Source organism: Schistocerca americana, chromosome 3 (assembly GCF_021461395.2).
Source record: "Schistocerca americana isolate TAMUIC-IGC-003095 chromosome 3, iqSchAmer2.1, whole genome shotgun sequence".
Taxonomy (NCBI): Eukaryota; Metazoa; Arthropoda; class Insecta; order Orthoptera; family Acrididae; genus Schistocerca; species Schistocerca americana.
In genome coordinates, this window is record NC_060121.1 from 19,531,303 (window position 1) to 19,545,625 (window position 14,323).

A 14,323-nucleotide genomic window follows, 5' to 3' on the forward strand; every position below is an offset into this window, starting at 1 on the left:
CTTGACAATACATATACAAGCTTAGAATTTAGGACCTTAGCCACAGTCTTCCCACGTGGTATTGCTTCAGTTTATCCTGGTGTACAGCTGTGTATCCAAAGTACTGTCTGTTTTTTTAATTCATCTGTCTTTCGACTGGTTTGGAGTCCTACATCGCTTCCTATCTTCTGCACTACTTTTCATCTCTACAGGGTGTCCCCGAAATGTTGCGACAAAATTCAAAGAGTTGTAGAGGGTGTCTTGAGGAACAAATGGAGGATAGGAGTACGTGTCTAGAAATTTCATCCAACGAAGCTACAGAACGTCGAAGTCATAGAAGCCTATGTCTGCCACTAGGGCACCCCTTCGGCAGCAAATTCACATTGTACACTGACGAAATGTAAGAGGAACGCCTCGCAATGTTATTTCTTACTCAGTGATCGCAACTGATTGCCATGATCGCCATTGGAGAGGATGGAGCTAGCTGCTGCGTAGACAGGCCTTGTCTCCAATGAATGCGATGTTCTGTTGCCTTGGTGGATGACTGTTTCGGACACGGGTTTCCATCTGTAGTTTATTTTTCTCCTGTATTTTAGAGGGTTTCAGGAGAAAAATAAACTGCGGGTGGATACTCGTGTCAGAAACCGCCACCAACCGAAGCACCAGAGCATCGTATTCATAGGAAACAAAGCCGTTCTAAGCAGCAGCTAGCTCCACCTTCTCCACTGAAGGTCGCGGTAATCAGTCGATCAGTGAATAAACAAACAACATTAAGAGACTTTCTGCCTACCGTCCTTCAGCGTGCAAAGTCACGTTTTCTGCCAGCGCCTATAACATCGGCGCGCTCTAGCGTCGTTGAACGACGTTCCCCAACACGGGTTTCTACCCGCAACGTATTCCTCAAGATACCATCTACAACCCCTCGAAGTCTGTTTCAACGTATCTAGAACACCAAGTTTATAATTTCTTTGTACTAGGACGCGTGTTCTAGTATCTGTCTACACCTACATTACTTTTTTCCATTTCTAATTCCTTCCAGCGCAAAATTAATTTTAGCGGCCTGCGTGGCAAATGTTCCATTAACGTGACCATTCTACTGGTAAGGCTTTCCCATAGATTTAATATAGGGCCTATTTGTTTTTTCAAAATGGTTCAAATGGCTCTGAGCACTATGCGCCTTAACATCTGAGGTCATCAGTCCCCTAGAACTTAGAACTACTTAAACCTAACTAACCTAAGGACATCACACACATCCATGCCCGAGGCAGGATTCGAACCTGCGACTGTAGCGGTCGCGCGGTTCCCGACTGTAGCGCCTAGAACCGCTCGGCCACTGCGGCGGGCTGTTTTTTCAGTACCTCCTTGTTTCGTATCCCGTCTCTCTACTTTACTACCTTCTTCGATAGTACCTCATCTGAAAGGATCAAATTCCCCCCAACTTCTGATCATTTGAAGTGGCGTAGTGATGAAGGTAAGGGTCTCGTACTGGGGAGGACGGTGGATTCAAATACTCGCCCCACACTGAGATCAGATTTTCGTGGCTTCCCTGAACCACTTCAGGTCACTGCATGGATAGATCCTTTGAAAAGCATACGCCGATTTCCCTTCACACCCTTCACACATCTCAGTTTATGCACAGTCTCTAGTCATGATGATGCTGAAAGGAAGCCAAATCTTCGGTCCTTCTAATTTATACTTCTCAAATTTTCGCTTGGTATATATTTCAGTTCCACACAATGATATGCTCCAGAACTTTCTTCAGGCATGCCACATCCACTTGACGAATCCACCCCTGCAAGAGCTGTCATCTGCAGAGAGGAGTGAGAGTGTTTGTCATACCAGGAACATAAGAATACAACCCTGTGAAAATGGCTGCTGTCATCCTGGAAGACGGGAGGGTCCACAGCATATCCATATCAAAATGTAGAGGGGTAATGCTTAATTACAGATAATGTAGAGATGAACATCGTGGTTTATTTTCATGGCAATGAATGGTCGCAAGTCACGGTGCGAAAACTGCCCCAAAACATCACAGAACCACCTCCGGTCTGATCCACAACTTCCACTCTTCAGTATGGCATGATTGCACTCCAGTCAACTACTGCCCAGATACTGTGTTGTTTGTCCAATTAAAGACGTCCAACTCCACATGCCGCTGAGAGCAATGACCTTTTGCGAAGTACCTCGTTTCGAAAGTCCATGGCATGCAGTTCCATTCGCAACGTTGGTTCGCTGGAAACTTGTTGCATTCTTTCAGTCCTGGATCCTTCCGGTGGGAGAGGTGAGAAAGTAAGAAACTGAGAGCCCCCCCCCCCCCCCCCCATTAGGATCCTACTGTGGATCCGTGTCTGCATTGAATGACTGCAGCAATTTCTGTCGGGTTGGAAAAATATTGTCATTGGCGAGGTGTGACATCCGTCACTAGTCACTGTCGGTTAGGGTGTTTTAACAATGGCTGCTCTTAACATGTGTTACATGACTGTGAGTGGTCCACCATTCCTTGTAGACAATCCACAATGATACACCAATCAACCTCTTCATCTCAGAAGAACAATGTCCTCAATTATTTGGTGCATATATTCCAATCTCTGTTTTCACCTACAGTTTTTACCTTCTACAGCTCCCTCTAGTACCATCCAAGTTACTGCCTAATGTCTTAACACATGTACATGTCCTATTACCTCGTCAACCTATCTTACAGCGCAAATTTCGGATAACTGAGTGGCACATACACAGAATTTCATTGTAAAGAGGCACTGTCCTGAATTAGGTCAGCAGTGGAGTGTCACACAACCGTCTGGTATCAGTTCTACGTGACTTAGAGCGATCCAAAGCATTCGCTGTGAGCAGCAATTCCTTGTCATGTTTGAAACCGATTGTATCTGGTAGTGTATGACAATTGTCTCTGGTCCATGTCAGCTAAAGTCTTCTTACTAGTGTTGCTCCTACGCCGTACTACATGGCTGCGAGAGATCTACCATTACTGTCTTGATACATCAACAAATCGGTGGACTGCACTCACGATCTGATCACAGGAGAGTCCAAACACGATTACTACTAACTGCAATCCTGTCACTTCTCCATGTAGAGCCTTCTTACTGCGGTGTTCCTTATAACTAACTGGCACATAAACCATCTCATCAAAAGTATCTGGACACCGCTATGTGATGCGGAATTGGCGACTATATGTCACGAGAGGTAGACTCGACAGGGTAACTGGAGGTGGGAGCCATTGTCTTATTAGCAGAGAAACAGTACTGTAAAATGGGTTGTTCACGAGGGCTCGGTGATCTCGAACGTAGTGACTGGATGTCACCAGAGTAACAAATCCATCAGGGTCATTTCAGACGTTCTAAAGCTGCCCAAGTCGACTGCTAGCGATGGGAGTGTGCAGTGGAAGTGGGGAGGAAACTTAACAGCTAAACCTAGATGAAGCAGACATCATGTACTGACAGACAGGACCTCCAACCCTAGCAGACGGTGGTTGTAAGAAACCGCACGAAATGAGTGGAAGGGATCACTCGTGTGTTCCAAAGTACTACCAGTAGTCCAGCTAGCACAATGAATGCGAGTTAAATGGAATGGAGTACGATGGTCACGCAGCTTCTGTCAAGCCACAAATTTCTGTAATTAGTGCTAAGCAAAACATGGGGTGATGTAAAGAATGACGCCATTGGGCAGTGTATCACTGGAAAGGGGTGATTTGAAGTGAGGAACCACGCTACATACTTTGGAAATCCAATGAAAGGGTTTGTAGAATGCCTGCCATCATGCGTAATTCCAACACAGAAGAGATGATGTTACAATATGGGGCTGTTTATCGTGCTTAGGGTGTCGTTCCCTCATTGCACTTAGGAAAACGCTATATGCAGAAGTATATGAAGACATTTTGTGGAGCTTTAGGCTGCATTCAGCACAGGACGTTTTCGGAGACTATAATTGTTTCAGCGTGATAGTAAACCCTGTTGTGCGGCAGTATCTGTGGTTTGTGAATAACAATATTCCTGAAATGGACTATGCTGCCCAGTGTCCCGACCTGAACCCAATGAAACTCATTTGGGAAGTGTTAAAAGATCGACTTCGCTCCAGAATCCAACATCACTACCACCTCTGGTTTCAGCACTTCAAGAAGAACAGACTGTCATTCCCTCACTGACATTCATGCACCTCACTGGAAATGTCCCCAGCAGAATTCCAGCTATCATAAATTAAAGGGTGGTCATATCCCATGAGTAATGAAGGGACACACACACACACACACACACACACACACACACACACACACACACACAGCCAACAGCCGACCCACCAGCCCTTCGCATGATCTCCGTCACAATTTCACCCAACCCCTCCCTCCCCCAATCACTCCACCCAAAAAATTATGTTATGTGTAGCGCTGCCCTGCCAGCCGACCAACAGAAGTTCATCTTTTGTCCCTGTAGTCACTCAGTAAAGTAGGTCGTAAAGTGTGTAGGCTGTACAGGAAATTGGTCGGTCGGTTGGTGTGTGTGCGCAGTGCCCTTTATGTCCATTACTAGATGCTGGACACTTTTGATCAGAAGGTGTACCCACCACTTGGCCGGCATGACATACTTCAGAGCGGTGGAGGGTAACGTGACAGCTTGGCAGAAGTCCTACACAGGTTGTTGTTGTTGTGGTCTCCAGTCCTGAGACTGGTTTGATGCAGCTCTCCATGTTACTCTATCCTGTGCAAGCTTCTTCATCTCCCAATACCTACTGCAACCTACATCCTTCTGAATCTGCTTAGTGTATTCATCTCTTGGTCTCCCTCTACGATTTTTACCCTCCACGCTGCCCTCCAATGCTAGATTGGTGATCCCTCGATGCCTCAGAACATGTCCAACCGATCCCTTCTTCTAGTCAAGTTGTGCCACAAACTTCTCTTCTCCCCAATTCTATTCAAAACCTCCTCATTAGTTATGTGATCTACCCATCTAATCTTCAGCATTTTTCTGTAGCACCACATTTCGAAAGCTTATATTCTCTTCTTGTCTAAACTATTTATTGTCCACGTTTCACTTCCACACATGGCTACACTCCATACAAATACTTTCAGAAACGATTTCCTGACATTTAAATCTATACTTGATGTTAACAAATTTCTCTTCTTCAGAAACGATTTCCTTGCCATTGCCAGTCTACATTTTATATCCTCTATACTTCGACCATCATCAGTTATTTTGCTCCCCAAATAGCAAAACTCCTTTACTACTTTAAGTGTCTCATTTCCTAATCCAATTCCCTCAGCATCACCCGACTTAATTCGACTACATTCCATTATCCTCGTTTTGCTTTTGTTGATGTTCATCTTATACCCTCCTTTCAAGATACTGTCCATTCCGTTCAACTGCTCTTCCAGGTCCTTTGCTGTCTCTGACAGAATTACAACAATATCGGCGAACCTCAAAGTTTTTATTTCTTCTCCATGGATTTTAATACCTACTCCGAACTTTTCCTTTGTTTCCTTTATTGCTTGCTCTGTATACAGATTGAATAACATCGGGGATAGACTACAACCCTGTTTCACTCACTTCCCAACCACTGCTTCTCTTTCATACCCCTCGACTCTTATAAGTGTCATCTGCTTTCTGTACAAATTGTAAATAGCCTTTCGCTCCCTGTATTTTACCCCTGCCACCTTCAGAGCTCCAAAGCGACGAGTTGAGCTTTTTTGAGGGGGTGGCTGATATTTTGTCCTGTGAGATTGTCTGTAGTGACGGGTGCCGGCGATGTGCCCGCAGGGCCCGACGTGGGAGTGGAGCGGCGAGCTGCCGCATGTGGCGTAGACGATCCAGCACCAACACGCGATCCAGGGCGACGTGACGGAGCTGCAGCTGGCCGCTGTGCGCTGGACGTCCTACTGCCGGCAGGCGCTGTCTTCGCCGCTGGACACTCGCATCCTGCTGCGCCTGCTGCAGGACCTGGATGCGCGCTGGCCACACGAGACGCTGTCCCGCGAGGAGGTAAGCGCTAAGCGGCCCGCGCGCTCCCACATAGCTCGCCAGATACCGGAGGCCCATTTTCACTATCATATTCACACGTTGTCTAATTCGGCTCTGCTATTCCGATCAAATATCGGTTTTCCGAGCGTCAGTTGTTATACACCATGGTCGACCAAGTCGTGCAAAATTTCACTTTTGCACAATGTGCTGCTTCCAAGCGCTCCGAGGTTCGGTCTGTCTCGTCACTGTTTGGTACGTCTCGCCTTTGCTCGGTCCCTCTCGGTATAGCGCCACATTTCATACAGCAGAGCGATGCGACACTTCCTTCCAGCATTTGATGAGGCTTCTTTTGATCGACACGGCTTTCTTCAGCTCGCCAGGGTCTTGGTGTAAGCACTGTTTATCCTTCGCTATTTGTTCGTGGTATAAAGGAAGTTGGTCCAGTGGTTATTCGCACAAAAACAGGCAGTCTAGTGATCTATCGTCACAAGATGTGAATGGGAACGAGAACAGAAGGTTGAAATTCTCCATATCCATTATGCAGTCGCAGTAATATATGAGTAGCAGAAATTTCCTATGGAACATTACACACCACTCAGATAGAATTTAAAGATTTAGTTGACGGGCTGGCCGGGGTGGTCGAGCGGTTCTAGGCACTACAGTCCGGAACCGCGGGACCGCTACGGTCGCAGGTTCGAATCCTGCCTCAGGCATGGATGTGTGTGATGTCCTTAGGTTAGTTAGGTTTAAGTAGTTCTAAGTTCTAGGGGACTGATGGCCTCAGAAGTTAAGTCCCATAGTGCTCACAGCCATTTGAACCATTTTTTTAGTTGACGAGGAAAGAACCAGAAATTACAAAGATTAGCAGACGAGATTCTGTGTTCTGTACATCAAAAAGCACTTTGTTTTAAATTAGCAGACGTAGCTGACGTGATGACATTGATGGTTCAAGTAGCAAATATTCGGAAGTAGAATACATTACTATGCCGTCAGGTATAACTGTTTCAGTGAAACTGTACGAAGAGTATGGAGACTAATCCATTTCGCAGAAAAAGTTCCAGGACAGGCTTTTTTTTATTTCTGAGCTTGCAATACCAAAAGGGAACAAATGTTGCTTTCATGTTAATGTGTGTGTCCTCGAAATGACCTTGCACGTGTTTCCGTGAAACTCACTATGTGGCAAGGCTGTGCTTAGCAACACCCTGTCTGGATTCTTGGCGCATTAGTTTTGGTGACACAATCGATGCTGATTCTGAGCAAAGAGTGAAAAATAAGATATGCGTTAAGCTGGGAAAACCCTAGTGAAATGTGGACGATGATTAAGCAACTGCAGCGAGGCCCTTTCAAGAATGCAACTGAAAGAAAACTCCATCAAGATATCACATACATACGACAGCCTGTGACAAATGAGCTTACAAGCATAGAAGTTGAAAATTTCCCTGCTTTATTTCAAGACCTCCAGAAACGTTGGTAACTGAAGTACAATTTTCTATATTTTTTTTAATCTGTCCTGTAACATTTCTGACAAAGGGAGTATATTCAGGATGAGTCATGCACGACGTAATACCCCTTTTATTTCGTGAATGATTTTAGATACCGAAGCTAGGTTTTGGGCCAATGATAGCACGCTAAGGGACACGTAATTTGGTGTGTAATACAGAATCTTCACTTTTGTATCGATCGTGATTATGAGGCAAGTATAATTTTTTAAAGAGAATGATATACTTTCTTAACGGCATCCGAAAGCGCATGAGAAGGCGACTGCAGTGATACAATGCTTGTTAATTTTGTAGTAGAAACTCCTTGCAAAAGAATGAGAGAAATATTCTAAAACTGAGTCATCTGGAATCAGATATTACATTGTAAACATGGTCATGCCAGTCTACATCGTTGTATTAAGCTTTTCGACTGTTTACTTCTCTGTGCCCCAGAACTAACAAAACTGTGTTGTCTGTCAGCAGATCATTTATGATTCATAATTTCTTGCATGCTGACATGTACACCAATGTGCAAAAGTTAGACACGCTATTATGAGATGAATGTCAAGAAAATTCTGTGAAAATAGTAATGAAAAACTGCTCGAAAAACTGTAGTTGTTCCAACAAAAACCTGGAAAAGTACGTACAATTGAAACAGCTTTCCTTAGTCCCATCTGATACGCCAGAAACTAGCATATGCCATAGTCTCACAAAAAAAATCGTAGGTGTTTCTAGGTCGTATACAAAATGAGGTTTTATTTTAGTAGCGAAGGCGTGCCTTGCTGCATCGGCATATAACGGCTGAGTCTGGTCTGAGAGCTTGGTGTTATTTCACAGCAATGGCCTACTCTCGCCTCATTGCTTCCCAGTTTTAGTGCATTTCTCGGATTCTCTTGCGAAAGGCTTCAGTGTCAGTAATAAAAGCGCTATATCATCGTAACTGCCTTTCCAAGACCTACTGAATATAGTTATGAAAAGTATACATTTCCATTAAAAAAAATCATACTTGTATCAACATCTCGGTTGATGCCTGATATCAGGGCATTATCCATACAAAACAGTGCCCCTCAGGGTACTATCAATTGCACGAAACCTCGTTTCGATATCTGTAACCGTTCAGGAAATTAAAGGGGTGTCAGGTCTTTTGTAACTGGACTATATTATTTCAAAGTACGTTGGTTAAGTCAAGGGGCATGCCTGAAACGATTTTTCAAATTGAAACCCGCTATTGTTAAATTTATGAAAGAAAAATGAAAGGAGGAAAGAAAATTGGAACACCCAGGATGGGCTGAAGACTTTGCATTTTACGTGGATTTGACTGCACACTGCCCACAGTAAGATGTTGCAAGGTGAGAAATAATCTATTTTGGATATGACGGGGATATGTTTAAAAAAATAGCATTGTGCGGGTGATAAATTATGAAAAAAAAAACACCGTCCATTTCCCTAAACTCACTGGTGTTAAAGAAAACATGAATTTGAACAAACTTCTGTCTCGTTAAAAGAATTACAGAAATAGTTTTCCAAACATTTGAGCGCACTGCCAGTTCTAAATTTCCTTGTGATCTCTTTTAGAGACCGTTTTGCATTTCATTTTAAAGCGCCCCTGGGCAACTGCAGATGGAGCTTATCGATCTGCAATGTATTTCCCGTTTATAAGCCAAATCCATCTGTGTTGAAACTGTCCCGAAGCTCGACATTCCACGTCCATATAATGAGATTGCAAACGTGATAACAATGTTTTGATCAACATAAATGCATGAAAGACTGCTTTCGATTATGAAACTAAATAAGTCACGATTACGTGGCAGCCTGTGATGTAATGTAGAGCTGAATATAACACCAAATATGCAACGAACATTTTATGAAGGTTTGAAACTCGCAATTCAATGGTGTGTTCCTGTAAAAACCGTGTGCCAGTGCTGAAGAGTATCAAACATTAGTATCATCAGTGGACTTGAGTATCGACAAAGCATTCTACCACAGACGTGGTATGGAAAAGAATAAGGGCATTGGAGACTTACGTTGAATCCATTCAATTGCCTCAGAATGCTGACAGCGTGAGCTTGGTTCAACCACTGAAACATGTGGATTATGAGAGGAACAAATGCCTGGCCCATAAATGATGAACCTCCTCACCACAGTATCAATGGTTCCACTATGCATAAGCCTCAGCACACCATGTTCCAGCAAAGGGATGAACACTTTTATTGACTTTGGTAAACAAGTGAAACTGTAGCACATTCATGGACAGTTCAACTTAACAGCAGCATTAACAAACTCAAGTGCACCTGCACCATATTTCATGTGAGGTGAGCACTCTGGACGATGCCGCAATAGCAGCAGTTAAATTCCAATAATCAAACTACAGACTCTGAATTCAAATGTGCCTGTTGATGCAACCTTTATTTATTCATTTATTATTTTGTAAATAGCGGTAGTAATAATGTGTAAAGTGTACATTAAACAAAATTAGATACAAACATTATGTAATGGCATGTTCTGAGAGTACATGAGGTAAACTTGGGCACAAATGAAGGTCTCAGTACAATGGCAGGCCAAGAGTTTAAAGCACAGAAAAGTTAAATGGTGTTAATGCACCACCACTGCATACTGACATCCAGCGACCAGTGATATGGATCACTCCAGTATACAATAAATGGGGAGGGGTAAGGGGTAAGGGGTGGCAAGGGAGGGGGGGGGGGGTGCAATTGTGTAGGTTCTTTAAATGACCTACACATATCAATAAAAAGTCGCACCATCCCCACGTGGCAGAGATATCATAGGGAGGTATGATTACATCTACGTTGACAGAAAATTTAAAAACAAAACTATCGATTTTTATGTACCTCTTTATGTATATATGTCTGCTTGTGTCTGTATATGTGCGGATGGATATGTGTGTGTGTGAGTGTATACCTGTCTCTTTCTCCCCCTAAGGTAAGTCTTTCCGCTCCCGGGATTGGAATGACTCGTTACTCTCTCCCTTAAAACCGACATCCTTTTGTCTTTCCCTCTCCTTCCCTCTTTCCTGATGAAGCAACTGTGGGTTGCAAAAGCTTGAATTTTGTGTGTGTGTTTGTTAGTGTGTCTATCAACATACCAACACTTTCGTTTGGTAAGTTACATCATCTTTGTTTATATATATACGAGGGCCGTTCAGAAAGTAACCTCCGGTTGATTTAAAAAAATACACCAAGTTAAATAAAAATATTTTAATATATACATCTTACAACTACATCTTTGCACTATTTTTCTACATAGTCTCCATAGCGATTGAGGCACTTATCGTATCTCTTCACAAGCTTTGAAATTCCTTCTGCATAAAAATCACCCGCTTGTGCCTGGAGCCTGCCTGTCACCGCATCTTTGAGCTCTTCGTCGTCATCAAACCGCTGTGACCCGAGCCATTTCTTCAAATGCATGAAGAGGTGATAATCACTTGGCGCCAGGTCTGGGCTGTAAGGTGGATGGTTGATAACGTCCCACTTGAAGGACTCAAGAAGGGCCGTTGTTCTGCGAGCAGAGTGAGGACGGGCGTTATCGTGCAAAAAAACGATACCGGAAGTCAGCATACCACGGCGTTTGTTCTGTATAGCCCGTCGTAACTTTTTTATTGTTTCACAGTACACGTCTTGATTAATGGTCGTACCACGTTCCATGAATTCAACCAACAACACCCCTTTGGCATCCCAAAACACCGTTGCCATCAGTTTTCTGGCAGAAAAAATCTTGCGAGGCTTTTCTTGGTTTGGTAGGTGAATTTGAATGTGCCCACATCTTTGATTGTTCTTTTGTCTCAGGGTTCACGTACTTAATCCAGGTTTCGTCACCGGTCACGATTCTGTTTAACAATGGTTCTCCTTCGTCCTCATAACGTGACAGAAAGTCTAATGCAGAGGCCATTCTTTGAGTTTTGTGGTGGTCGGTAAGAATTTTGGGCACCCATAGTGCACAGAACTTACGGTAACCCAATCTTGCTGTCACTATCTCGTACAAGAGAGTCTTAGAAATCTGCGGAAAACCAGTAGACAACTCCGACATTGAGAAACGTCGATTTTCACGAACTTTTGCATCAACTGTCTGAACGAGTTCGTCAGTCACCAATGATGGTCAACCACTCCTCCCTTCATCATGAATGTTTTCTCGTCCACTTTTAAATAAACGTACCCATTCACGGACAACTCCTTCACTCATAACTCTTGGTCCATACACGGCACAAAGCTCATGATGAATAGCTGCTGCAGAATATTCTTTGGCTGTAAAAAACCTTATGACAGCACGCACTTCACATTTGGCGGGGTTTTCTATTGCAGCACACATTTCAAACTGCCACAAAAACTAAACTAGCGCAGGTACGGCGTTCACTCAACCACGGCTTGATGCCGACTGACCTGTTGAGTGCGTGAACGCACAGATGGCGTCGCTACTCCCCCCACAACCCGCACTGTGACCAATCGGAGGTTACTTTCTGAACCGCCCTCGTATATATATCTCGGTGTCTTGTTGGTCTTTTGAGCTGGTGCAATAAAGACGTATGTAATTGCACTCTACCAGTATTCTTTTAATTAAAAGTTACAATATGCAGAAGACACAAGTTTTCATTCTCGTACCTAGCTACACCTTATTTTCTACTTCCCAATGTGACAAGGGCTTGCATTTTTAAATGGACCTTTTTGGAGATGAAGTCAACCTGAAGAGAGAATAGCCGCCGCAGCCATGTTGTTGTACATCGTTGGGGAGAAAAGGTAAATACCACGACGCGCACCCAAACTAACAAGAATTAACATTTATTCAATGCCACAATGTTCTTAACGTGTACGCATCTATACCTGTGCGCATTTATGGACAAGTTTTGCTGCGGCTAAATGATAATTACTTCAGATCTGGACAATTCACATCATCTCTCCCCCCAACCACTATAATTTTAAAGAATTGTGATAAGTAATTCTTTTTTACACACAGTGATTTACATTCAACTACAGTAAAACACACACACACACACACACACACACACACACACACACACACAAAATATAAACTTACTTTTTTTTTAAATTCTATGTAGTAGAAGCAGTTGTCAATCAAGTATAGCAATTTTGGTTTCTGCTTGAAGTTAATCTGGTTGTTACTACATTTTTTACTAATAATATTGTTCAGTTTTTACTAAAATGATAAACACTGTAACCAATTTTGATGATTGTATCGTTAGACGGTCATTTTTTTGAGAAAAATTGTACTTAAAAAGTCTTCACAAAGCCGCATCAGCTGTTTTCACCTTCTGCCGTCACAGAGGTTATAGCTGTGGAGCAACATACACAACATAGTCAGCTCATGTCTCGTGTAGACGACTAATGGAAAGAAATTGCTAGCCGAAAAAATATGTACTCGCATCTCAAAGAAGAGTGAAGAAAAAAGTATAAGTGACAAACAAACGGAGATTAAGAAGTGCTTTAGACAAGTTACAAGCTGTGCCATCTGCCAAACAATGTGGTTTAAACCGATTAGGTGAGAAACAAACAATCAAGTCATCAGCCAAACGAAAATTACGAAACGGTTTAAACTGAAGAGGTCAGATGTGGATGAAGCAAAACTTATACAAGCTCCAGAAGTTAACTAACCTACTGATTGCCACCAGAAAACAGAAGCCATACACAAGAAAGGTACTGAAAATTTTTAGGGTAAGTGCTGTATTAGAAATGCCATTGGATAAAGAATCAGAAACCATTTCCACTAAAGTTATTAAATACCCAGGGTTTGCTATCGTACACCATAATGTTCAGTCACTCACAAATAAAATTTCCATGTTGGAAGCACTACTCCACTATGCACTAAATGTAGATACAATTTGCATTACTGAACACTGGCTATGAAATGCCGAAGTAAAATTAACCTCAATCTCAGGATATAGATTAGCAAGTCATTTTAGCCGAGAGTTTTCCAAACATGGTGGCTCTGCTATCTTTGTGAAAAAACAAATAAAGTTCTGTGATGTCAGTAAAAGTTATATTGACCCGACTGATCATTATTACTGATTATTCAAAAGCCTACAAAAGAATCTATGGTAGAGTAGTCAAAGAGGCAAAAATTATGTGGAATGACAATTTGATAAGAAACTCATCTAACAAAATGAGATCCACGTGGAGAGTTATAAAGAAAGAAACTTGTAGTTCAGCTCCAAAGAAAAAGAATGTATCATTAACACTAGAAGACTCAAAAGTCACAGACCCAAATTTGATAGTGGAAAAATTCAGTGAATACTTCACTTCACTGGCTGAAGACCTCATTCAAGTACACTGTCAAGGACCAGTCCCAAGTTTCTCCAGCAAGTCAGTGATCTTGACTGCTTCTATGTATGTTTATGAAACAAACCCCAATAAAATTATAAGTAAAATTAAATCATTAAGCAATAAAATGTCAAGTGGTCTTGATGAAGTACCTGATTTCATATTAAAAACATGTGCTCACCACATAGAAAACCCTTGGCAAAAATTTTCAACCTCTCTTTAAAAACTGGTGTATTTCCAGATGTTTTTAAAATAGCAAAAGTTACACCAATGCTAAAAAAAAGGGTCTTCGGAAAAAAATATCAAACTACCGACCCGTGTCACTGTTAAGTTTCTACTTAAAAATTCTAGAAAAACTCTTCTATGACAGGCTTCTAAGTTTCATAAATAAATATGCACCACTTACAGTACAACAACACGGTTTTAGAAAGTCTAAATCTACACAGACACCAATTTTCGAATTCTTAGACTGCATTTTAAAATCCCTTGATCAACATAAATTAGCTGCAGGTATTTTTCTAGATCTATCAAAAGCCTTTGATATCCTGGACCATAACATTCTGCTCGAAAAATTAGAAAGACGAGGAGTAAGAGGTGTAGCACACAGCTGGTTGTT